Source organism: Manis javanica, chromosome 1 (assembly GCF_040802235.1).
Source record: "Manis javanica isolate MJ-LG chromosome 1, MJ_LKY, whole genome shotgun sequence".
Taxonomy (NCBI): Eukaryota; Metazoa; Chordata; class Mammalia; order Pholidota; family Manidae; genus Manis; species Manis javanica.
Window position 1 is genome coordinate 21621605 of NC_133156.1, and position 10844 is coordinate 21632448.

Sequence of the window (10844 nt, forward strand, 5' to 3'; positions counted from 1 at the left end):
ACACCTCTAGGTGGGGCAGTCCCGCGTTTGAGCTACAGGGTCCTGTGCATCTGACAAAGTTCAGCCCCCCACAAAGGCGAGCGTGACGCTGCTCAACAGCATCGCATCCATGGTGCACGGACTCTATTTCACCCCTTTAAAACAAAAGCGAAGTTCATTTTGCCTTCGGTTGATGGTTTTTCAGACAATTTTTCAGACCCACAGAGCTCTAGCCCACCTGCTGGGCCCACCTTCCAAACCAGCTACAACTCACAAAAACACAACATAAGCTTGTTGACAATGAAAATGTTAAGGAGCTTCCCACAAAGAGGATGAGGTACAGTGAGGGTTAGCGTGCAGACTACGCCTCCTGACCTTGTGTAGACCCTACGTGTTCCTTCCATCAGTCCACATCTAGTTTCTGCTCTGCCCAAGACCCTGGGGTAGAAACCGAGAGATCTAAGGGTCGCCAGATAGGCTTGCTACCTCCCAGGCACAGTTTTCCAGGGAGGAGGAAGTAAATTCTCCGTGACTCAAGGACCTCCATGTGCACGCCCAGGATGGATGCAAATCAGTAGTGCTTTAAACCCACACTTCACCAATTCAGTTTCTGATGTTGAATCCCTATTTAATTAACTCTTACGGCTGCAAAACATTGAACCAGCGTGGCATGTCCCGCCCCACGCTGGTTCATTTTGTCCAGTGTTTGGAGCCTGCAGGGCCACAGGAGGGCTGGGGTCGGAGCCAGCGGGGGTCCTGGCTGGGGAGTGGGGGGTGGTGGGAAAGCAGAGAGGGCAGAAGGAGCTGTGGGCTTTGCCAGAGGCATGCGCAGGGCCACTAAGGAGACAGAAAGCTGGGGAGCGGGGTGCAGGAGCTCTTTGGTCAAACTGCTCCAGGCTGCCTCCCGACCAGCCCAGGGTCCCGAGGGAGTCTGCAGGTCCCTTCCCTTTCTGTCCCCACACTGTACATTTCCACGGTGCCTGGATCTCCTCACAAGTCAACACATCTTTCTTCTAAAGACTGTTACTCAAATCTGTGCTTCTGTCTCCTAAGAATCCTTCAATACCTTTGTATTCGATGTTGTTGACACGTAGGCAAAGAATTCCTTGGTTTTCCGATAATTTTATTTATTATCATGCACCAGGGCATTTATTTTAGAATCCTGGGATTTTTCAAGTAAAAAACCCAAAGATCTGATATATAGTTAACAGGAATGGCAGCTTCATTCTGCAGTTATTAATGTGAATATTATCAGCCGTACAATTGGTAAGGACACAGGCTTCCTTAAAGCAATGGAATGAGAAGGTCTGCCCACAAGAGTCCTTTCACTGCAGCAGAAAGATAGTATAAGGCTTTCAAAAGGGGGAACTAAAATATTTTTAAATACAGGGTCCCCCCATCTCAAAATATAAAGTAGTGCTTTCACCCATGGTAGTGATTTCATACAGCGAGTAAAAATGTAAAACCACTGACATATCCTGAAAATACAATTTACCAGATTTTACTGACTGGTAATTACAGACTGCACTGAGTTCCTACGACAAATGTTAGTGGGAATTTGGGAGGCTCGATGCCATTTCCCCACTGGCTGGGGTCTGGTCTCTAACTGCCGCGGAAAGACCAGCGGAGTAAACAGGAAGTCATCTCCATGGCAACGAGCCATTCGGCTTAACTTTTTAACACACGAAGAGGTAATTACTTTATTTTTATTTCCATTTTTATAATTTTCACAGTTTATAATAGCAGTGAGGACCTTTGGGTCAGACATTTCCTGGCTGTTAATAACAGGCTGATTTAAGGCCACCAAAGCTTAAACGCTGTGCCCATTTTTTTCCCTAATGGAAAGAGAGCTGTGATTTCTTTTTTCCTTCCTGAAGTCTGTAGCATAAATAAATGATAGCATTTTACGTTCACACACATGGTGTTTTGATTTCCTGCTGACAATGATAACATCAAGGAGGGGACAGGTGATCACCGTGGCGGGGCGGGCGGGGTGGCGGGGTGGCGGGGTAGGGCTTGGGATGGGAATGCCACCGTGGACCCTTCTGGGTGGCAGGTTGCCAGGCGGTCCCAGAGACTGGGAGAGAAGAGACTGAGGGCTCCCAGGGCAGAACTCAGAGCACAGAGACGCGCAGCCTCCAAGACCAGGCAATGTTCCGCTGGAGGCCACCACCAGTCGTGGTTCCTTGACCTCCCCGCGGGGGCCCGAGTGAGGGCAGCTTCCCTGGCCTTTGCCTGCTCAGCAACATCTGAGCAGAGGAAGGTGCAGAAGGGTGATTAAGGAACCTGGACCGGCCCTGGGAAGGGGTGGGTGGGAGGTGGGGTGGGCGTGGGTTCAGGAGGCGTGAAACCTGAGCAGGCCCCACACGGACTAAGACAGTCAAAAACCACAGCAAGGACCAGGGTCCCATTCTCTCCACTTCCCTTCAATTAACGCCTTTCTCGAGATGGGGAAACAAGGGTGCCTGTGGTTTTCATCAAATCCTAAGCATATCAACTTCATTCCTTCATTCATTTTTTTTTCTTCTTCCATTTGACCAATGTTTATTGACTACTCACTAACTTCTAGGTACTTTGTTAGATGCTGCAGTGCCTGATACTCAAGACAGACACAGTCTTGGCAGCCATGGAGCTCATCGTCCAGGACAGGTGTCAGAAAACATTTTTTATAAAGGGACAGATAGTATTTTACTGTCCCCTCTGCAGCTACTCATTTCTGCCACTGTGGCACGACAGCAGCCACAGACAGTGTGTAAATGAGTGAGCCTGTCTGTGTTCCAGTGAAAGTTTATTTAAAAAAGCAGGTGGAGACCCAGATTCTGTCTGTGGGCCCTGCAGCTGAGCCCCGGTCTGGAAGGGGAGTCCCTAGGCACGTCATTGTCGTGCCTTTCAAAGCTGATTGCTTTGAAAGGGGGAGACTGATAAGAGAACAGAGGGTAAGGGTCCTGAATTGTCAACTGGCCTAGAACTGAGGACGTCGCATTTACGTTGAAACCAAAGGTTTAATAATGAATTAGCCAAGTTGGATGCGTATTGGGAAGTTGGAGCACCAGAGAACATTCCTAGGAGAGGGGCGAGCGTGAGCGAATGCCCTGGTGTGACAAAGAGCAGGGATGGAAGGAAGAATGAAAGGTGAAAACTAGTGAGTGGTGGCACTGGACATGTGCGAAGGACAGATGAGGGAGGGCCTGGTGGTGACCAGAGGCAAGGGGTTCTCTTACCAGGTCCTAAGCACTGGAATCACGTGGCCACACTTGTGTGCTGGCAAGTTCCGTTCACTGGGGGATGGAGTCCAAGCAGAAATGATCAGACTGGTCACCAGTTAGAGATCTGAGGCCCAGTTCCCGCGACAGACGATGCTGGTCTGAGGGCTGTGGTCATGGAGACGATGGGGATCCCTGGTTGAACTTCTCAGCTCGTGAGGAGGGAGGTGGTTCCGGAGTGTGCAACAAGCTCAAAAACTGCTTCTGTGGTTCGAGGAGACGGCTGCTACCTAGCTTGGAGCCCCATTTTCTGCCTTTGTGCCTTCTGGGAGGAGGCAAGAAACTTTGATAAGGGAGGGGATGCAATTAGGGGGAGCGGGAAGTCACTGTGGGAGGGCAAGTGGAGGGCAATGGGGGAGACGTGGAGCGTCCTGTCCACCTTCCTCCCCTCCCAGTGCACAGGAATGTGAACCGTGCTAGAGCCGATGGGTCATGGGCACTGTGCGGGGAGCTCTTCCTCATATGTAGTGACCGTCCCACTGCCGTCGATGAATGGATCCCCCACATCTAATGCTGCTGAACATTTGATGGACTTCCTCTGAGTACGGCAGGCGGGCCCGGACCACAGGCCGCTCAGAAATACTTGCTGACCTAATTGCTATCTTGGAATGTGTGAGGGGCGATAGAATGCTTCTTCCTAAGCCGACTCACAGACGGCTTCCGAGGGGGAGAACCGGCTGCCGTCCGGAAATACCTTAACGGTCTTTGGAAGGGCCGGGTGATCTCAAAAAGTTTGGAAACTTTAGTGTCAGGAAAAGTGAGATGTCGAACCATTACCTGCGACACCACTGAGTGTCACACTGGGTTTCATCCCGCTGACCATGGGCAGAAAACACACAAACAGAGCTTTTCACCTGTGACAGAAAACTATTTAGTGGCCACTTCTTTGGGGAAAACAACAGGGATGTCGCTAACAGAGCAGCTGTGTATACGAAGCACGTTACAAAAGATTTCTGTTGAAAATCTCTCTTCGGTCAAGCGCCAGTGTAGGTCTGCGCAGGAGATTGGAATGAAAGTTAATGATTGTGTTTCTTCATAGAACCATAAGAATCCAGCTGGAAGGACGAGAACTGGGGTGAACCAGGCCGGTCTGCCTCTTCACACAGCCCTTCCTTCTTCACGTCGGCCCCCCGCACCTCTAGGTTGATGGGAAATGGTCAGCAACATTCACTGAGCCCTGAGTGTGCGCAGGATCCCAAGGTCCAGAGACGTGACTGCTACCTGCCCTGACCTCACTGTCTACACAAAGTGAGGAACACGGAGACAGACCGCTTCACGCCGCCTCTGCACCCCCAAGCCTGCCCCTCTTACCACACCTCAGCCTCATCACGAATGTGCTCAGAGGTGGCTGATTTTATTAAGTTCTTGGCATAAATACTGCCTAATTGTCTATTTTTCTTCTTGCAAAACAACTCAAGCGCTGTGATTTTGTGCAGTTGGGTGTGAACAACATGGAAGATTCTGAGTGTTCAGAATCAGGCAGTTATTTATGCCAAGAACTTCTGAGGTGCGGACCGCCTCGCTTAACCAGGACTGCAAACCACTTGGAGGGGAGACCATTTTCTGCACTTATCTGTGTTCTTCGCAATGTCGGGCACACAGAAGCTCAATAAATGCTGGTGCAGAAGTGCACAGACTCGGGGGTGTGATCTTCCCGTTGCACACTGGCTGTGGCTCTCGGGGCTCACACGCAGACCCACTTCTTAGCCCTCCGGTTCTGGTTAGGCGCTACTTGGCACAGAGACGGCGCTGTGAACATGGATGCTTTTTTGACCCGACCTTCCTCCTGATTCAGGCAGATTCTGTGCAGTGACTTGAAGCTGTGACTGTCATTCTGCCACAGAGAATGTGTCAGTGAGACCAAGAATAGTAACAGTCTGTCATCTCCCTGGTTGACATCCTCATCTAAAATGTTAATCGAGAAGTGCCGCGCCCAGAATGAAAATAAAAGTCAAGAAAGTAACAAAAGGCAGAAAGTACCACTGGGGTAGCATTAGACACCAAACTTCCTGCATGGCTCACGAACTCCACTCTGTGCGTTTGGGCTGTAAACACGCCGCAGCCGGCAGACAAACACGATGCCCGCCAAACGGGAAGATCCGTCAGCACGTGCATGATTTTGGTTTCTGTTTAGAATCTATTAACGACATCAGGTACTTAGATTCTGTCTGACCAATCCATCATCAACGGAGACTGTGCTTTTACTTCACACCTTCCTTTGAGTTTCCGACGCCTTGCATTTCACAGGAGAGTGGACGGCTCAGCAATACTTCCACGAGTCAATATCTCTGGCAAATCCACAAAATCTTAATTTTTTAAATGAATTTTTTGAATGAAAATGTTATCTGAAGATTGTTAACTATTAATGAGGGGTTGGACAGGTGTAAATACTTCTATGACAATGTCAGAATTCAAAAACCAAAGGCTGTTATTTCCAAGCCTATTTTAATAGAAATCTATGTTTACCCAAGGGTCCGGATGAATGTTATGTTTTAGGTTAATTCTTTCCAGAGTAATAAAGCTCCCAGAGAGTAATTTGAAAATGTGCTCACTTATTTACTCATTAAACAAACAGTGGTCTTATTCACAGGGTCTGAGCTTCCTCTGTACTTTCACAAATAGCAAAGTCTGCACGGAATTGAAGTTTGGCCTTTCCCCTTTGGGGAAGGGATGATATTTCAATTATCTGAAGTGAGTTCATCAAGATAAATAGCGATAAAGAGGCAAGTATTCTGGGCCAGAGAAATCAGTACGCCAAGAGAACTTGTTGATCCACTGCAGCATGGGGGTGCTATCAAGAATTTCCAAATACAGGTTAAAAAGTGGCCCCCTCGTTCTCAAAATGTAGTTGGAGCTATAGGAATAGTACAGTAAAATAACAGACAATTCAAAAGAGTCCTAGATGGTATCTTACATATTTTAAGCACTAAAGACATCCCAAATAGACGGTGGCCCCTGGAGGCTTGAATAGGCAGGGAAAGGGTCACAGAGGAATGGAATCCGAAATGTGCATAGTGAAGGATTTGGGTGGGAAGAGAAGAAATGGTGGGTTTTGTTTGTTCTGCAAGGAGACAACTTTCTGAGAAGAAGGGAGGGCGCTGTGTCTTTGGGACGGTGAGGTGGGTGGTCCCATTTGATGACTGAGCTCTTACTGAGAAGAAGAAATGAAGCCAGAAGAGAGGGCAGAGCCATATGGCAGGAGGCCTGTCAGTCACATTTTATCCTGCCCGTCCTGTGTGCACAGTACGCGAACAGCATTTGGGAAAGACCCACCTGGTGACGGTCCCCAGGGTGGATGAACAGACGCTCTCGGGCTCTCTGGCCGGGGTGGGAAGCGGTCGGAGCACCTGCCGTCGGAGAAGCCGGAACGTGTCACAGGTGAGTCCATGTGCGGCGATGTGTGGACTCGGGCTGGCTGGAAGGAGGCATCCATTTGGTGGAATGGTCTGCTCACTCTGGTCATGATGAATGAACAGATTCTTGGCGAATTTAGTCTCGGAAAGCACCCATAAGCAGCTTCGGGTCTTCTCATCCCACGCCTCCTCGTGGGCTTCCCCCAGGTATGTACTGGCATCCAAATCTCTCTCACTCCAGGTACCTGTGTGGACGTGAAGGCCCAGCATCAGAACAAAAGCAGCTACTGACATTCATGTAAATACTGACTGTTTAGAAGAACTCACTGTTTTCTTTTTTTCTAGCATTTTGATTACCGATTTCCTGGATGGTCACTGGTGTCTTAAATATATGGTACTAGAATTTTTTCATTTCATAGTCCTATGAATAAAACACTTAGCAGCCTCCTCACTGTAACTGTGTTTATCTGTAACTATTTTCTTATGTTATTAGTCATATTGTGGTGAGAATAAAAAGAATAAATATACTTTACTGTTTTTAAAATCTTGGTTTACCACCCTACAGTACAGTGATTTGAAGTGGAGGGTATAAATTGGGTTTTGCCGGCAAAGGTACCCCAAAGTGGGAGCAGCTCCAGGTGGGGGGTTCCACTCCATCCCCTCCAATAATAATACAAAGTTTCCATGAAATGTGGCTAGCGATTTTCCATCTTCCCTGATGTCAATAAGATGTCCTCTTACTAATCAGAACATGTTACATTTTAACATTTTTAACAAATGAGTTTAAAAGCCACTGAAACTCTTTTTTGAGGGGTGAGGGGGGCTAGTTTTAAACATGCTGGAAAAACATTTCCATGTTTCCTAAATGTATAAGGTACAAGTTTTTAAGGTGAAACACATTGCTTCTGGCACAAAAATAATCCAGCAGTGGAAACATTTCCAGACGTTTGCTTCCAGCATTCTCTTGACAGCCAGAATTTCTTTTGAAAATTTTGAAAATTGCTGTAATGTCACCTTTTACACTGAGGGGGAAGTTCACATTTATGCCTAATAAATGTTTGTATTAGAAGGAGACACTAGAATTTTCTTAGTGATATCTTGCTCTTCCATTGTCAGAATCTGGTTGAATGTTGTCTCTATCTAATTTGTGGGAACGTTTAGAACCACTTTATTTGGGGGTGCATCGGTTTAGTTAGAATTAAATCGTGCAATCCACTGAACTATCACAACTACACACTATCGCAATTTGTACAACGCAGGTAGGTCACTGACGTGAGTCCTCACCTGCCATGGGTGACCTGGGACCACTGAGTGAGTGAGGAAGCCAGTGTTTCCTCCTTATTGACCTACTCATATATGTCATTTCATTTATCTTTTTATATATGATAATAAATAAAAGTAGAAGTTCAAATATTTTTCCCATACCCCGGTGTGTCATCTTTTTTATATGGAATTTATTTTTCAGAGCATCTGCGAGTTCATTGGACCGTCTTTGGACCTCGCCTCGACAATCAGCAGCTTAAACGCACGGGAGGGCGGTAGCAGGAAGCGCAGCGATGCCCTGGGATACAGCGGCACAGCCGGGCCCTCCTGGGCCGCATGAGAACCACCCTCAGCAGGGACATTGTGAATTTCACAGTCATCCGAACTTACCAGCACGCTCAAGACATCCCATTTCTCCTGAAGCCCCACTGAACGAGGCTGGGTCTTTCTGGGGGCCTCTTAAACCAACTTTTCAAGCTCTCCCCGACATCCTTCCTACAGGCACTGGACGCCCAGAGTCGCTTGGCAAAGACTCGGCCACCGTTCCCAGGATGTTCTGTCCAGAGCCCTGAATCCTGGGGCCGCCTCAAGATGCCAACATTTAGAATGTGTCTTGGAGGAAAACAAGGTACTCGAGACAATAATTTGGCTGAAATGGTAACATAATCCAAATGAAATAGCCACAAATTGACATTTATGCCTCTTGAGAATTTTTCTTCTTTTACAATTTTTAATTTCAAAGTCGTTTCAGCCAAATGTTCCTGCCATGTGCTATTTGTAATATCGAGGAGTTGGAAACAACCGTTAAATTGTTGCCACATTTTCACTATCATGAACTCCACAGAGTACAGTGGTTTTGTTGGTAGAAAATGTATTGGAAGGAAGAAAACCAGGAAAGAGAAAGAAAGAAAGCAGTACATCCATCTACTCAAAAATTCTTCTAGAAAGCAAAAATAACTAACATTTGCACAAACAGTCATAAAACTGGCTGATGATGAACCCAAATTACCGACACTGGAAAAATCTAATGTTTGAGAAATTTACTCATTTGGTTTTAAGAAATCATCTGTTCAAACCAAATATTCATCCTAAGACAAGTTGTTATTCTCATCACTGCCATCTTGCTTTGAATGAAATCACTTACAATTAAATTATTTTAGCCAAATTACCTGGAGGAGACATCCCTCTCCCCAGTTCCGAGTCACTGTCTGTCACGGAAGCTCTGGAGGTGTACCACTTGGGGCTCGGTCAAGCACAGAGCGTCCTGGGGGAACAGGTCTCACTTGGGGGGCCAGAAGGTGGCCAGTCCCTGCAGCCACTGGGGGTGGGCACCGTCTCCTCCAGGGAGCTCTCCCCGTCTGGTCCCCGCCTCCCTCAAGACAGCTCAGAGGACCTGGCGTTTGATGGCATTTAATGCTGGGTCAGTATTAGAAACCTCTGGGTCAAGTAGCATTTTATAATAAACACAACTTAAAACACATATCATCAAATAGAATTTTATCATTTTAAAAAACACACTCACATCCATTATCCGTTGTTTAATTTTGCCGATGCACCTGGGAGGTAGTCAGAGAAGAATTTGTTTGACCATCTTACAGATGAGAAAAATGGATTTCAGAGCTGGAGGGAAAAGTGAGCATAATTTAGAAGTCGGATTTTCTCCTTTTCTATGGCACACGAGGTAGTCCAGACAATTTCATACTTTCTTAAAAAACAGAGACATTCACCCCCTCGCTCCCACCCAGCACACTCTTCATAGAAACACAATATGTACACAGACGTAAAGAGATATTTTATAAATAGGAACTTATTGGTATGAACTGAAATGTGTTCTCAGTTGAGTCGGCGAGAACATTAGCTTGCTGAGTGCAGACACTCGGAGCTTGAAGCTGGGGTGACTACGGCTCTCTTACCTCAGCAGCAAGTCGTTTCTCAGCTTTGTCTTGCTTTCACAGTGTTTAGGACCCCCGGGCCCACCAGGCGGGTACAGTGACTCGGCAGATGGTCCCCGGTGACCCTGCTACCTGGTGCCTTTCCTCTACTTTCCTCCTATGAGTATAGGCTGGACCCAGGGACTCGCTTTGATGAACAGAACACAGCCGAGGCAATAATATGTCACTTCTTGTGAAGGTTATAAAAGGGCTGTGGCTTCTGCCCTGCTGGCACTCATTTTCTCTGGCCCTAGCCGCTTGCTTGCTCTGCTGAAGCCATCCGCCGTGCAGCCAGCTGCCCGGTGGAGAGACCCTTGTGGCAGGGAACAGAGAGGGTCCAGTCCTGCCAACAACCAGGTGAATGCACTTGGGTGCAAATCCTCCCCCAGCGGAGCCTTCAGACAGACTGTGAGTTCATTGGACCACCTTGTGAGCTCTGGCCAACATCCTGGAGAGACCCAGAGAACCAGTTAGGCTGTGCCTAGATTCCTGACCTACCGGAACTGTGGGCTAACAAGTGTTGTTATTTTAAGCCACTAAATTTTGGGATAACTTCCTCTGCAACAACTGATAATACAGTTGCAACCAGGCAAGCAGTTGCAAAAGGTAACTGTAGAAATCGTGGAAGATGGCACACGTAGTGGAAAGACCCAGGTCTTAAAATTGGACAGGCTTATAGAGCCTTGGTTTCTTCATCATGCAAATCAGAATATTGACCCAGTTCGGTGCCTGGCTGGCTGATGTTTGGTTTTCTGTAAGGCAGGTGACAAAGACGAGCCACAGAGAGGTAGAGGGACTTGATGTGCCCAAGGAGGATGGGATCTAGGACTGAACTCTAACCTATTCACCCCAAGTTACCCCACCATTGAGGAGCAGGCTGTGAACTCTGAATCCAGATCTCTGGCTTCCTCCACACGACTTTGAGGCCCAAGCCACCAACTCTGAGCATCTAACTCCCAAGAAGAATCCTCCCTGGGATTTGTGCTAAAGCTGGTGACTCCAGGGGGGCTTGTGACACACGAAGAACAAAGGCTCTCAGAGAGAGAAGGGAGAAT

At 47.5% G+C, this 10844-nt stretch overlaps 2 long non-coding RNA genes across 7 annotated transcripts in view; one reads left to right on the top strand and one right to left on the bottom strand.

Moving 5' to 3' along the window:
• The window catches only part of LOC118971239 (uncharacterized), a 72248-nt gene extending 66718 nt beyond the window's left edge, over positions 1 to 5530 (top strand). For all 3 annotated transcript variants that reach the window (XR_012128288.1, XR_005059597.2, XR_012128289.1), the window contains one exon: positions 4282 to 5530. This is a non-coding gene — a long non-coding RNA (uncharacterized lncRNA). The remainder of the gene's footprint in view (positions 1 to 4281) is intronic.
• Positions 1 to 10844, bottom strand: part of LOC108409637 (uncharacterized) — a 274470-nt gene that overhangs the window by 8611 nt on the left and 255015 nt on the right. For all 4 annotated transcript variants that reach the window (XR_012128283.1, XR_012128287.1, XR_012128280.1 and 1 more), the window contains 4 exons: positions 9381 to 9478; positions 9028 to 9251; positions 6516 to 8507; positions 3201 to 3507 (listed from right to left, as the gene is read on the bottom strand). This is a non-coding gene — a long non-coding RNA (uncharacterized lncRNA). The remainder of the gene's footprint in view (positions 1 to 3200; positions 3508 to 6515; positions 8508 to 9027; positions 9252 to 9380; positions 9479 to 10844) is intronic.